Genomic DNA, 15,083 nt, shown 5'->3' with positions numbered 1-15,083 from the left:
AATCTCACAGTTAAAAAAACAAATCAGTAGCCAAGGAGATGCCCTGGCCAGACTTTACTCTCTCCCCCAGAGGGAGGCAAGCAGAACAGGTGGATGGAAGGAAGCCGTGTTCCCTGCACTTAGGCTGAAAGAGTGATTCACTAGGGCGGGCTAGGGCGGCTGTAAGAGACCTACTGTCTAGACAGGTCAGAGGATAAACCTTCTTCTGCGTCCTCAGAGTCAACCTTAGTCATGTGGCATCCAGGACCTCTGCAAGCCTCAGTTTTCTCATCTGGAAAGAGGGCGCATGAACAGTCATCACCTATAGGGAGAAAAGAAATCAGACAGTGCCTGCCACATAATGGGTGCTCAGCAAATAGTGGTTCCCCCTGTCTTATCTTTCCCTAACTCTCCAGCAGGGAGCAGTTTGTGGTGAAAGAACAAAACAGTGCTGGGCCCTAAGACAGAGTACAGTGGGTAGGTTCATTTACATAAGGACTCAGAATGGTGCAGGCCACAGAGTAAAGGTTTTCCACGAGCACACCAACGTTACTATTTTGTTGTTGTTATACATATTATTTGGAGAAGGCAATAGCACCCCACTCCAGTACTCTTGCTTGGAAAATCCCATGGATGGAGGAGCCTGGTAGGCTGCAGTCCATGGGGTTGCAAAGAGGCAGACACAATTGAACGACTTCACTTTCACTTTTCACTTTCATGCATTGGAGAAGGAAATGGCAACCCACTCCAGTGTTCTTGCCTGGAGAATCCCAGGGATGGCAGAGCCTGGTGGGCTGCCATCTATGGGGTCACACAGAGTCGGGCATGACTGAAGAGACTTAGCAGTAACAGCAACATACATATTATTATTAAGCCTTGGGAAAGCACCAACTTCCTGAAGACATTTATGGAAACAACTCATAAAGAAGGCCGAGCACTGGTAAAGAGAACTCGGACAAGCTGTTCAGCACAACCACGTCTTGAGAGAGAAAGGATAGGGGAGCTGCCTCACATTATGTGCGGAGATGTGAACTTCAAACACCCACAAGTGGAAACTGGCCTGAAGGACCCATTCCACATTGCCCTCCTTACCAGCTTCTCAAAGTTTCTAATTAGTACAGATGAAGAACAGAGCAAATCTGTCCCCAAATTAAGTTAGCAGCATCACGCACGTCCAGACAGGAGCGAGGCCATTTTCACCCATGCTGTCAGGCAGCCAGGCAGTTCCCACGATGCTCCAGAGGTTCTGTGGAGAGTCAGAGCCAGTGAAGTCACCGCAAGGAGCGGACACCATAGCACGCCGCCTGAGGACAGCTTTATTTATGCTCTTGCAGAATGTACAAGCAGGTCTTGTTTTTCTGGATGATGAGGGAGCCGGCTCACATAGCGTTCGTGATTCTACATTTAGAATTGTGTCTTCATTCACATTCTTTCCACGCAGCTCACAGCTCTTGGACTGAGAGAGAGTGGTCACTTTGCCTGGGCCCGTCCCCCGGAAAGATGCCAGCTCCAGCTCATGCAGACCCTGAGCTCTTGGTGGAGCTTGGGCTGAGTCGTCTGCCTGTGTTTTGTGCCTGGGGTGGTCCAGGCTGGTGCCCCACCAGGAGTGAGCTAGACATGAGGTCCCTGGCACAGGGCAGCTGGAGGCACATTCTGGGAGAAATCAGATTCTACAGTGGTCAGCTGTGATCAGCCTAGCTGGATAGGGTCCCAGGCCAAACTCTGAGAGCTCCTGCTTCCAGGACAGGCTTTTGCCGGGTCAACTGCGTTTTATTGTTCTCTCTCGACCCCTCCTGCTGACGTCATTGACAGAGCTGCCAGCCACTGCCCTGCCCTCAAATGTTCCCTGAACCATCCTTACGGTTCTCTTTTCCCAATCAGCCACTTCAAGCAAACACCATCAGCACCTGCCACACAGCAAAGCTCACCACTTCTAGGATCCTAAACCAGACATGAGGTCATGTTCTCCACCTGTGAAGAATTAAAAGTAAGCTGGGGAAGAAACGTTCTGAGGAGGGGGAGGAAAGTAAGGGGCCCTGTTGAATGGTTTCAGCTCAGGTTACTCGTTCCTCAAAACAAACTCCTCCTTAAAATGGGATTTAGAAATACAACTTTTCCTAAAATCCAGAACAAAATGATTTGGGGCAAAAGCAGATAGCATACAAACTGGCTGTATATTTGTTCCAACGTATAATTGGGGGGGAAATTTTAAAAACTAGAGCATCAAATCCAGGATTTCTCAGACATTGCTGTTGACCCCAAAGCTCTGTTTTTTAAAAAATAAGTCAATTTGAATGCTCTTTACCAAAAGATAAGTAAACGATGGTACAGATGGTTGAAGATGTGGCAAAAATCAGGGAAAACAATAACAAGTGAATGCCTACCATTTGAGAAGCTTTGTAATATAGAAGCATATCTGTACATGAACTTATTTGATCTTCAACCCCACAGAGCACAGGCAATCTGTTCATCTTAGAGACGAGTAAATTGAGGCACAAAGGCTAAGTGATTTGGCGGAAAGACAAGGGACTAGGGCTCTAAATCCTATTTATTGTTTTGTTTGTTTGGTTTTGTTTAATGCTGGTTGATCTCTCAAATTGATTCTTTTTATCTGCCAGGTTGGCTAGCATTGATTTTGATACTCAGGGGAAGTAAGTGGGGTGGGTAGAATCGAGGGGTTCACTTTGGGTGTCCCTCAAACCACCTCTGAGTGCTGATCAGTGAGCAGGTGTCCCCACAGCCAGGTCCTCAAAAGATAAGTTTAGAGGCTCCCAAGAGGAGGAAGGGCTGGATCGTCCTGTTGGTTGGAGGTCTGACCACTCCATCTGCAGGGCCGCAAGGAGCTGTTCTTTGTGACTCGTTTGAACTGAAGTGCATAGACCTGTCTCCCTGGGATCCTGCTACTGGTGGGTTTGAGCCTGGAGGTGGTGCCAGGCCTTGAGTTAGGGCTCAGACTGAGGTCGCTGGCTGTGAGTAATCCACGGGAGCAGGCAGGGCAGTCCACAAATAGATTCAGAGGTACAGTGCAACACAGACTTCCAAAGGCTTTGGGCATCCACAGAGCAGGACACCTGTCTGGGACCAGGCACTTCTGCCTTCCCAGGCCCCAGGGCAGAGGGGAGTGAAAGGATCTTGAAAAAAAGAAAGAAGGAAAGAAAGAAATTCCTGCATTAAAACTCTTGTGCTCTCCCAGGGTCAGCTTGGGGGAAAATAAATAGAACATCCAGGAACTGACATGGTGTGAGCAAAGCCAGGGGGGTTGGAAAAGGTCTGGGGGGTCTCTGGGCAGTTTGGGGAGTAGGTGACCCCAGGCCAAGATAGGAAGTGGCCATGGGAAGGCAGACATAAGCCCACCTCAGGGCTGTGGAGAGGCCTGCCCTCCAGAGATGGAGAGGGGAGGTTTAACCTGGCACCTGGGCCTTGCCAACAACCACATCTGCCATGGCCAGGCTCACCCAGTGGGCACTTACCTTACCTCTTCTCTGATTATTTCATATCCTTCAGCAACTCTCACCCTGAACCCCAGGCTAGCCTTCCCCCAGCCTGCAGCCAGGCATGTTATTTTGCTCCAAAAGCACAGCCCAGGACGGTTCCTTACTCGAGGAATGCAGGCTGCGGTCCTCCAAGCCGATGATGAAACGGGCTATTTCTGCCCCAGGGCATCAGCAGGCCTCTGGGCGCTGGTTCCAAGGCACACACTACAGTGTTTATAATGTTTCCCTAAACAAACGTTTTCCTTTGCATCTTGGGAGGTTTTTATTCGAATCTCAGCACTAGAATAGTATTAAAAATCAATCTGAATAGGAGTTGGAATCCTGGGTTAGGATCCGGCTAAGAGGCAAGCAATTTCTCGCTCCCCAAGTTATCTATTACCCGTGGCCGATCTGGATGTAAAAATAGCTGCTGAGGCTGTTTGTTTAATCTGACTGTTACTTGACACCACGCGGGTGTTGCAGTGGGGACTGTTTGCCTCTTCCCCACCAAGAACACCATTTGGTTTCCCCCGGCTGGGTCTCTATTTAGGTACGCTTCCCCAACTTCCAGTGTCTGGCCAGCTTCTGGTCACTGATTTTCCTCAGGTGGGCAGGTTTGTGAACATTAAGAGGTCTGGGTCTTGCATCCATTCCCCTCTATCCCTGGGCAGTCTGGCTGACAAGGGAAGAAATTTTGGCTGCTGGGCAAAGCCAGGCTGCTGGAAGAGTCAGGGTCCTGTCCGGTTCCTGGGAGGCCTGGAGAACAAGCAGCCGGGACTTGCGGAGAGTGGAAGGTAGGGTCAGATGCCGGTCTGGTTCCCTTGCAGAGGCTGGGAGGCACAAGCTCCCACGGCCGCAGGGATGTGCGCTTTGGGCCGGCCTGGCTGGGAGGTTGCCCGCCCTGTGTCAGGGCTCTGTGCAGGGCGCTGTGAGTGGCCAGGGGCATGTCGGGGCTGAGTTTCTCCGTGTGCTGGGTGTGCCGTGGTAAGAGACTGATGTGTGGACCATGAGGAAACAGAGGATATGGTATAGACGGGTGTGACTTTGTCCTTGCATGCATCTGTCAGGACACGCTGCTCCCACATGGCTGAGGGGGCACAAGTCTTGGGTGTGTCCAGGGCACTATGTTGTCAAATGAGTGTGACCTTACAGGTTCTAGGGTGGGAGACTGGCTCTCTAGTATCCCCCACTGCTGGGTCAGGCAGGATCCTACTAGTTGTAACAAAGAGGACAACCGGTCATCAGGACATCATGGCCCATGGACTCTGAGAGCGTGTGTGGTTTCAACAGGGAAAGCCTCCAGACTGTGTGTTCTTCCACACCCAGGGGTCCCCAACCAGACGCCCACAGGTGGGCTTGCCTGAATCTATCATCGTATCTTTTTTTCCCTCGTGGAGAATTGATTCTTAAGAAGAGCAATATTGAATACGTGTGTAAAGTTAAATAGACCTTGTTGCTGCTGCTGCTGCTGCTAAGTTGCTTCAGTCGTGTCCAACTCTGTGCGACCCCATAGATGGCAGCCCACCAGGCTCCCTGTCCCTGGGATTCTCCAGGCAAGAACACTGGAGTGGGTTGCCATTTCCTTCTCCAGTGCATGAAAGTGAAAAGTGAAAGTGAAGTCGCTCAGCCGTGTCCGACTCTTAGCGACCCCGTGGACTGCAGCCTACCAGGCTCCTCCATCCATGGGATTTTCCAGGCAAGAGTACTGGAGTGGGTTGCCATTGCCTTCTCCGTAAATAGACCTTAAGAAGTTCTTAATCTTAAGAAATTATTAAGAAAGATTTTTAACATCCCCCATGGATATATTGATAATACAGAGGGCTATGCATGGGGGATGAGGGAGGGACTATATGAGAAATCTCTGTACCTTTCACTCAGTTGCTAAATTTTGCTGAGAAACTAAAACTGCTCTAGAAAATAAAGACTATTTTTAAAAAGACTGAATTATGAATCATTTCTTTCAACATATCTGGCCCAATTATAACAAACAATATTTGAAGTAATATTTTTTAAAACCCAAAATATAGGAGTCCTGGAGAGTAGATTAACAAATGTTCGTATTAAATGAGGTCTAATTTTCCAGTATTTGTGTTCCCTTTACTACAGTGGTTGGTAAACCAAGGCTGTGGGCTGGGCACCTGGTTTTATAAATAAAGTTTTATTGGCACTCAGCCATACTCGTTCATTTACATAATGTCTTTGGCTGATTCTCACAACTGCCCCAGGCTGTGTGGCCAGAAAAAACTAAACATTTACTATGCAGCCCTTTACAGAAAATGTTTGCTGACCCCTGTTGTACCACTCCTTAAGATGGGTTGTTTTCATTCACACACAAACAGCAGTAAACATTCTAGCTTGTACGGACTGTGAGCTGGACCCTTCAGAAACAATGACTAGCTCTGGAGCTCCTTGCCCCTCCACTGGGCTGGTCTTTGCAGTCTAGCTGGTACAGGAAATGTTTAGTTTGCCCCTGGGAGAATTAGCTTTGCTGTGGAGTAAGGCCTAGGTTGAGCAGGGCAGATTGTGCTTATCGGGATGGTTTATAAATAGACATCTCTGGGTGACCCAAGTCCAGCCTGCATCTGCCCCTTGGTCTTTGGGAGGGGAACAATTGTGCCTGCTCGCTGGTGACCAGAAGCTCACTGGGATGGGAGCAACCATAGCCTGCTGGGAGGACAGGGGCTGATGGAACGCTGGGTCCTAAAAGTATAGGAACTTGGATCCCCTGGGAACCCAGGAGACAAAGGTATGCAGAAGAGATGAGGGAAGGCCAGGTGGCCCCAAGATCCCTGAGGAAGAGTATGTCCACCCCGATGTCTTTTCCCTGGGACTCCAGCGATTGACTTGGTGTTTTTTGCTTTTTGCTCCTGACCCTAAGGAGGGCTAGGAGACCCTTACAGAAAGGGGAAGCCCCACGTCTGGAAATAGCCCTATTCCTCCAGCCTATGCCAGAAATCTCAGTAATTGAAACCTGCCAGCCAATAGAGCCAGGCCTGGGCCATCTTCCTCCTTGGCTTTCAGGCTTTCACTCCATCCGCCCGGGGTTACTGGAGAGATGAAAAGGGCTTTCAGAGAAGACAGCCTTATGGAGACACAAGTGCTGACATTTCCCAACAGGCTGCAGTGGTCTTGGTTTTATCTCCGTCTGAGAGTTTAAATCACATTTCACCAGACCCAGCCAATCTGTAGCCCTATAATGCAATCTCACGTCTCATTTCATCAGTTGGGAAAACCCAAAACACCTCTTAGTTTCTACTTGATCCCAGGGGTGGCAGGACATAAGCTGGGGGTATGGGGAAGGAGAGGACAATTATAAATGCACAGATCAAGGCCCCAAAATGGAATGTGTGGAACACTGCTGAGATGTGTCACCCCCAATGTAGGTCATCCCTATCATTCTGGAACATCTCCTGGAGGGGGCTGCATGAGTGAGTAATACGTGGCAGCAATGTCAAGGCTGAGACAGAGTGGGTTCTTGGCTGCCCTCGGTTCCCAGGGCTGAAGAAGGCTTGGTGCGAAGTGCGTTCCCTTCCAAGGTGCGGCTGTCAGTGTTTACAAATGTGACTCCAAGAGGAGCCAATGGAGCCAATGGACCACAAATGGCTTTCTCCCCAGGACTTGACAGACTTCTCTTTCTCATCGAAGGAGAAAACAACACTTCTGGACCACAGCCCACGAAAGTGGGGGGAGAAGCTTCCCCGTATCCTCCATTCTCAGCTTGGCCAGCACCCGGAGGCTCTAGCCCAGAGAAGACACTGCACAGTGAAGGGCTTCTGAACCCACGGATATGCCTATGCCTAGCATCGGTAGGAATCCTTGGTTCCTTTGGGCCTCTGCACCTGAACACTGCTCTCTGGCCTCAGTGGGTCCCTTCTGTCTCTGAGTGGCCCCTTCCCAGGTGGGCTTGAGCTGCTGAGGACTTCAAGGCTGAGTTAAAAGAAGGATTTCATCTTAGCCACGTCCCATCTTAAAGCCTTTACCTGAAGCTTGACAAAGGAAGAGCAGAGGGGAAACTGAGATTTGCTTGACCAACCAGTGCTTTCCCCACTCTCTGCCCAGTCTGGTGGTCAGTTTTGTGTCTCTGAGCCCTGCCTGCAATGGCCAGGTCATGTTAGAGCTGCCCCTAGGCTTGCCCTGGCCTGGGGCAGCCTGGTCACATGCAGCACCGCCAGCAATCAAGAGGTAGGAACTCAGACCCACTTGCTAAACCCACAGGCTCAGAGCTGCTTCTTGCCCACAGTATCCCACCAAGTTCACCATAGGAATCTAGCTGTGTTACTCTGTATGCAAAATGCTTACATAGATTGCCTGTTTGTTTTTTTTTCTGACTCATCTAGCATGCAAGGTTTCCTCAGATTGGTTCCAGTGATAGCTCAGGAGACACAGGCATGGCTTTCAGGGGAAACAACCACCATACAAACACTGATGCTCTTAATGGTCAGCCGATAAGCTTTCAGATGAGGGAATTGAGTGGTTTGCTTAGGCAGAGGAACCAGTCAGAGGGCAAAGGTGTGAGCTGGTTCCAAGGACAGGCAAGCTTTGGGGGCTCTGGGCAGTCACTGGCTTGCTTCTCTCTCACTTTCATGTTGGGGAAAGGCAGTTGTCCTCGTGACCTCGTGCCCCTAGCCCTGGCTTGGAGTAGATTGTATGGTGAGGATGGTAACGAGACGTTGACAGTTACTGGGTGTCAGCCACCTCACAGACACGAATTCACTGGGTCCTCAAAAGGACCCTGGGGGGCAGGTACTACTTTAGTCTCATTTTGCAGATGGGGAAACTGAAGCAGAAAGAGGTTTTGTAATTTCCCTAGGGCCACTCACAACCAGTACAACCAAGAACCATGCCCTAGGAGGTCTGGCCTCAGTCCATGCCCTTCGCAATATGTTATAGTGCCCCCGTCTGGAGGTTAGAAATGTGGCAAGTGGCATTTAGTGAGCACCTACTTGAGTCTTTACATGCTGGAGCTCACCATGCAATCCTGTTGGCGGGTGTTAGTACCACAATGATAGATATGGAATTCCTTCTGAGGGAGGTCTGTTTCAAAAAACCCAAGGTCTCTAGTGGTGTAAGCTTCCATTTACTGAATCATTACTCTGTGTAGGTCTCTTCTGGACCCTTGACGTTTTTTTTCATCTCTACCCTTCACCACCGCCCACAGAGGTGAGGACAGCTGCAGAGAATGAAGGGAGGCTCAGAGAGGTGGAGGGAACTTGCCCAGGTTGCACAGCCCTAGGAAATGGGACATAGTCTGACTCTAATCTTTCCACTCCCCTCTGCTGGGTGCTGAGGCTGAAGCCAGCTGGGTGCCTGCACACAGACTGGCAACAAAGCTCCTTCCCAGCTGCCTTCAAGCAAGCACTGCCTGGAGAGACCACCCTCTTCCCACATCCTGAACCCTGCAGCTGGCACTGATCTCTGCCTGTTCTCCCCCCACAGGCAACTGTCCCTTGGAGAGGGAAGCATTTCTGATTCATCTCTGTACCCTGCATATGCACAGCCTGCCCAGAGCCAGGCCTAGAGCCAGGCAGACACAGCCCAAACCAGTCATTGACCCCCATGCACTGCAAGTGGCCCAAGAGCATATGACTCATCAGTACAACTTCCCGGAAAGAGGTCCAACCTCCAATCGCTCGAGGCCTAGGGCAGCGGTGTTCCAAATGTGGTCCCAAGTGTCCCTGGATGCTCTAGCCCTGCCCCAACATCCTGAGAGAGCATCTCTGGGGTGGGCCCAGAACTCTGTTTAACAAGCCCTCCAGGGCATTCTGAGAAGCAAGGACCACTGTCTTACGAAAGAGAAGGAGAAAACATTCCTTGTTGATCTCAACAAGGAGAACTCCAAGAAACTGACTTTTTCCACTTAAACTCAAGTCATTGTTTTAAATAATCCTGTCTGTCTAAACAGCACTGTTCAGTTTTTTTAGAAGGATTGCCTGGATGGCAAATTCTTTGTCTCACCGCTCTAAGCACTTCATCATAAGGAATTCTGTGAAGAAGCAGGGATGCTTGTCAGTTCCGTGACTGTGTCCCCAAAGCAGAGAAGTTCTCTTTCCTTCCCTGGAAGAGCTGGTCTCACAGCTGCCACACGGGTTGGAGAAAGGACAGCTGTCACTTACCAACCAGCCATTTCCCTTCTATGTCCTAGCCTCCAGCAGGAAGTGAGGAGAAGGCCAGGGACAGTGGGGCTCTGATGTGTCTATGGGGTTGGGGAGGGGTTAGAGATTCCCAAGGGCTCCATGGGACACTCCTCCCCCAGCCCAGATACTCATATCTTCCTGACAGTTCAGGGACCAGGAAGAGGGCACCCTGCTGGATGCTCCTACGGGATGACCATGTCCAGCCTTCTCTAGCTTTACTAAAGCAAATGCTCTCTGGCGGGAAGAGGAGGGCATGGAATGAGAAGATGCTACAAGAAAAACCTCCACCCCTTCTTATCCTGTGGGGACATCATGGCAGAGGGAGACACCCACCCCATAACCTTCTCTATCTTGGCTGCTCAAAGAGGGCAAAACTGCTTGGCACAGAGATTTGGGTCTGAATCCCGGCTCTGCCCCTCCCTGGCTGTGTGATCTTGGGCAAATTGCTCAACCTCTCTGTTTCTCGGCTTCTACACCTCAGATTCCTTTGACACAGGTTCTGTCTAACTTGGCCAGTGGTTGTGACCCCTGAGAAAGATGGCAGATGTGAACTTCATGGCAGTTAGCAGGAGCCAGGTAAGCTGTGGTGGCTCTTGCAGCTCTGCTTCTCTGCCTTTGCCACCCAGTCCGGTGGCACCAATTTACAGATGGGAAATGAAGTCTGCAGATGGTGAGGAGAGCCCTGTGCCCCTCTGCCCTCTTTGTGGTTCCAGGAGCTCTTCCTGGAACTTCTTCTCTCTGCCCAAGCCTGGGAGTCCCCTCAGGGCTGCTTTCCAGGGGAGTCCTCCCATATGGCCTGGCTCTCTTCCCAGGGGCTGGAGAGAGGATGGTTACTGAGGGACACCCCAATCCCAGCAAACCCACATGCCTCTTCCTCTGGGAGTCTCTGAAGCAGCCTCCTCTCTGGACAAGGCTCTCCAGAGTAGAGTTACAATTGCCCCTGTAACACCCACTTCATAGTCCATAGAGGCTTCCTCAAGGACCAGGCTGTACCTTCCCATCAGCCCCAGGTTACAAAAACAAGGCTGAAGCTCAGATTGAGTGATTTGTTCAAAGTCTAACTGATTCTGCAGCTCTTAAGTGAACAGTCAGGTGTCCATCTACTGAAAGCCTTGCTGGGTGGCCTGCCAAAGCTGGGCTCCCAGGTGGAAAGGGATGCACAGGATAGAAGACAGGGGATAGGGTGACTGTGGGTCTTAAGATGAGCTCCAGGGAGCCCTAAGGGTGAGAACCAGGAGCAGGGGGCTACAGGGTGCCCAGGGGTGGGGTGGGATGGGGCCGAGCACAGTTTCTCAGCTGCAGCAGAAGCTCCTGGAGGTGCCTCTTTAAATGTAGGATGCAGAGACCCTCTCCCTCTCCAGCAGCCCCAGGTTCAAGCTCTGCATCACCAAGTATTAAACATCTCTGGATTCAAGGTCTTCCTCTGTAAAAACCAAGAGTAATTTCTACCTCGCAGAATTGCTTTCTAATTATGTAATAAATAGGAAGCAGTAATATAGTATATAAAGTGCCTATCTCATGCCAGGTGCTCTGTATACGGGGATTTCTTTTACTCATTCATTCATTTGCTTAACAAATGAATGATCCTCTGTTAGACCCAGGTGCTGTACGGAACTAGGGAGGCAGCAGTGAAGCAGAAAGGCAAGGCCTGGCTCATGGACCCACCACCCAGGTGGTCTTCTCCTCTCCCTAACAATGTGAATCCAGTCAGACCCTAACAGTCACTGTGTTTGGGCCTTGGATCTCCATTTCTCCATCCAAATGAGAACCTAGCATCACTATAAACAGGGCAACCCCAAACAGAACCTGATCAGGAATGATCAGATTCTGGTCTAGGACAGTTTAAAAAAAAAACAAACCACTACAGACTATAACTCATTATTGCGCACTTACTACATTGCACATAGGTTTGTTTTTTTTTTTTTTAATGAAAGACTGCTATGGAATAGGATGAAAATATCAGAGTGGTCCATATAAGCAAAGTAAGTTTTGCTTCATGAATTTTCCTTGTTTTGTATAATTATATGTCTCTGAGCTGATTCTATGCTGTAACGTAGATATATTTTTTGCTGTGTGTTGAGGGAAAAATGAGTGGGAAACCTCTGCTCCTGGAACATACACAGAGAAAGACTGCACATATTCCCTGATGCCCAGTAGACTGCGTGTGGGTAAAGTTCACGGGCAGGACAGCTGGGGCTCACAGGACTCAGTGGGCCTTCTTCTGTGCAGGTAGCCCCCGGGCTGGGGGAGGACCAGGACCTGGTGAGTCTAGTGGCTCTGAGCATCTGGAGACTCTCAAGCAGTGACTGCCTTGGAGGCTAATTTCATGACCATTCCTCTCCTCAGCCCGCTCCAGCAGAGGAAGCTGCACCCCCTGCCCCAACCAGGGTTAGGGGCAGAACTGAAGTTGTTTTTTATTGTCCCAGTTTCACCAGTGTAGGTAGAGGTGAAGTGACTTGCCCAAAATGACATTGCTTTGGAATAGGTCCTCGCCCAGGTCTCCAGCTCCTTCTACTACCCAGAAGAGCCTAGTCTATTCCTATCTCATGTCACTTCCTACCGTTTCCAGAATACAAGACAGGATGTTCCTGGGAAAGGTGGAAGGAAGGAAGGAACGAATGAACTAACAAAGGATGCTCCAAAGGCCTTACCAGTGTTCTCTCCTTTCTTCTGTAAAGCAGTTCTCAGCCAGCAGTGATCTTGCCCCAGGGGCCTTGGCAAAGTCTGTGGTGCAGAGGCTGAGGAGCCCTGTTCTTAATACACAGGGCAGATCATTAGCTCCATTTTACAGACAAGATGCCTGAGGCTCACAGACTCATTGTAAGTTAGCCAAGGTTGTAGTCAGCAAATGCAGAGTAACACTGGGATCTGGCCCAGATGCTAGGTGGGCTCAGCATTTTGGTGGCCCCTATATTTCTGAAAGAGCTGTATGCCCCCTTCTGGCAGCTGCCCTGCCTTGGCCTGGCAGTGGTGTGGCCCCTGGACTTTGGGTTGCATCTAATAAGGAGGCCAAAGGGTCACTGGGCTGAGCATCAAAACCATTTCTACCAGTTTGTCCCTTTCTCGTTTCTTAGCCTTTCATCGCTCCATTAACTCCCTTAAGGTCCCCTCTGGCAGTGGCACGTGGCAGGCATTGACCCCATCTCTGAGAAGACATGAAGGAGGCAAGGGCAGAGTTGTTTAGGCTCAGGTCCCTTCTGCTCCTACTTTTACCTGTGATGGCAGCATAGTCACTCCTATAAAGGTAAACTGGGGCACCTCTGAGCTCACAAGAGAGCCCAGTGCCCCAGTGCTCCTAGCCCAGGGAGCATCTAGCCACCGAGGCATGTTCCCCAGTGTCTGCAGAGAGCTCTCACTGGAGCCGTGCCAAGAAGCCAGCCAGTGCTGGACCTGAGATCCTTCCGGTGGAGGGAAGGGTCCAAAGACTGCACTGACTGAGTCAACCCATCTGGCCACCAGGAGCTTTAAGGAATGATCCTCAGCAATGCCAGCCATCAGGAATGATCAGAAACAGTGATTCTGTTAGCCTTTGTGGAGTGAGAGCCCTGCCCAAGGATATAAGAGCAACTGCAAATCTGATGGGAGCCTGCAGGATTCAGAGGCTCCACAAGCCCATGTTCATGCCTCGTCCCAACTCTGCCTCAGACGCCAGATCATAGCAGAAATCAGCCATGGAAAATCAGTCAGCACTACAAAGCAGGGCTTTTGCCCCAGAGAGCAAAACATTGCTCTGCCCGCCCTGGTCACGTAATCAGGAAACAGAAATGGAACTGAAAAGCAGGTTGCTGGAACCCAGCCCATCTCTTCGTCTCTCTCCTCCTCTCCCTGCCTCTGTGCCTTGCTTCTCTGCTTATCTCCTACAACTGGATGCCCCCGCGTGTGTGATGCCAGGTGCTGGCACCCTCTTGTCATGGGGAGTGCTGGTTGGGTCAGACCCAATCTTCCTTGTGCCTCCAACTCCAGACACAGCCCCAGGTCTGGGCAATGCTCAGAGGCTCCTGAGGAAGCATCCCATCCAGATACAGTGGACCAGGGACCCAGGCCAGAAGTGGGAGTCAGGCTGCACTGAGCCCCAGAGAGAAAGCATCTCTGCTCCCTGCTCTCTCCCAAGGGCAGCAGAACACCCACAGTGGCTGCAACCACAGGTCACAGCTGGCCCTTGCACCTGGCAAACCCAGGTGAGCTGGTTTCTTCAGTCACATCCCTAGGATTCCCAGGACTTCTATACGCTGCAGGGCTTTGAGGCCCTCTGTACACGTGATGTTATTCAGGAGAGATTTAGATGCATGCCAAATTGATGCTGCTGCTGGGGCCCCTAGTGCCAACCAACCATGTTCCTGGGGTTGGATGAAGCTGGCCCTGTCCTCTCCCAACACATAGAAGCCTCAGGGTTCAGGTGAGAACCCTTGGCTTTCCCTAGGTTGTGGTTACTTAAGCCAGGCTGGGCCAGGATGCAAGCAGAACCCCCTACCTTGGAGTGCCAAGAACCACACCAGTGGAGCCAAATAGCCAAACCAGGTATGCGATGACCTGTGTGCAAATCAAAGGTGCATTTTACACGGTTAAGAGGCACTGCCCAATGGAAACCAGTATAAGGCCATCTAAGTGCGGTGTAGCGCCATCCCTCAGTTCATCCCAGCTCCGCAAGGAGAGGGCGCAGTTCAGCCCTGCCTCTGCTGGATCTCCAGCACTAGAACACAGGAGTGAACAGGTACTGAGTGGATGGATGTGGCTTCTGAGAGTCCATGTCGGCCTCTATTAGAATATAAATGATCTTGAAGTTTCTGATTTCCAAAAGTCCAAAGGAGTTATAAGGAGAGAGCGATCGTTGCATTGGGAACTAGCTAGGGAGGAATCATCAAAGGCCAGACTGCAGGGCCCTGGAGCCAAAGGTGGGTGTGATCCAGCTCCAGCAATCTGTATGGGACAAGCTACCCAGAGAGCCTCAGGTTCCTGGCCATAAGGAATGAAACAAGACAGGAAGACAGCAGCAGTGGGCCTGTTACCCCGTAGACACTTGACGCATACCTACACCGCTTTCCAACTGAGGAAATTGATTTTGCCATATAAAACGTTGGACATAGATAAGAACATTCCTCTGAAACAGGAAGACTGTTGGAAAATGCACAGAGAGGTCAAGAGCTTGCCCCAAGAATGACCAGCAGGGCACCTGCCCAGTGTGGGGTGGTGGAGGCTGTATGTACAACATCTGTGCATTCACAAGCTGGAAGAAGTCAGCTGTCATGGTTCACTATACAGAACTGCTCCTCAAGGCAACCCCAAGTCAATGTCTCAAAAAAACACCCAGAAAGAAGATCGAGAAGAATCAATTCCAATCTGTTAGGGCCTTCTGGGTGTGATAAAACCAACCCCTGTCATTTCCACTGGCTTCCTGCTTCCCCCTTTACTGAAAAGTGAAAACACCATTCAATTAAGGTAATTAAACCCACCCAAAGAGCTCAAGCTCAAAAACCACACTACAGGCAAGTGGTCAAAC

The 15,083-nt window shown here is 50.5% G+C and overlaps 1 protein-coding gene and 1 long non-coding RNA gene across 14 annotated transcripts in view; one reads left to right on the top strand and one right to left on the bottom strand.

Moving 5' to 3' along the window:
* C2H10orf71 (chromosome 2 C10orf71 homolog) overlaps window positions 1–15,083 on the top strand; it is a 53,101-nt gene that overhangs the window by 22,438 nt on the left and 15,580 nt on the right. For 4 of the 13 annotated variants that reach the window (XM_081561587.1, XM_081561551.1, XM_081561588.1 and 1 more), the window contains one exon: window positions 1,861–1,966. The exons of 3 other annotated variants lie outside the window; for them this stretch is intronic. The gene's annotated coding sequence lies outside the window, so the exon portion shown is untranslated. Of the gene's footprint in view, window positions 1–1,327; window positions 1,967–3,903; window positions 4,247–7,097; window positions 7,259–15,083 lie in introns of those variants that run through there. 6 more of the 13 variants (XM_081561590.1, XM_081561572.1, XM_081561579.1 and 3 more) reach the window with 5 other exon arrangements.
* Window positions 826–3,865, bottom strand: LOC145534308 (uncharacterized). The gene is made up of 2 exons (XR_014074455.1): window positions 3,578–3,865; window positions 826–3,110 (listed from the first exon to the last, which is right to left on the bottom strand). It is a non-coding gene; the product is annotated as an uncharacterized LOC145534308 (long non-coding RNA).

This window comes from Giraffa tippelskirchi, chromosome 2 (assembly GCF_054371585.1).
Source record: "Giraffa tippelskirchi isolate mGirTip1 chromosome 2, T2T-mGirTip1v1.2.pri, whole genome shotgun sequence".
NCBI lineage: Eukaryota > Metazoa > Chordata > Mammalia > Artiodactyla > Giraffidae > Giraffa > Giraffa tippelskirchi.
This window is presented reverse-complemented; position numbering and strand designations above follow the sequence as displayed.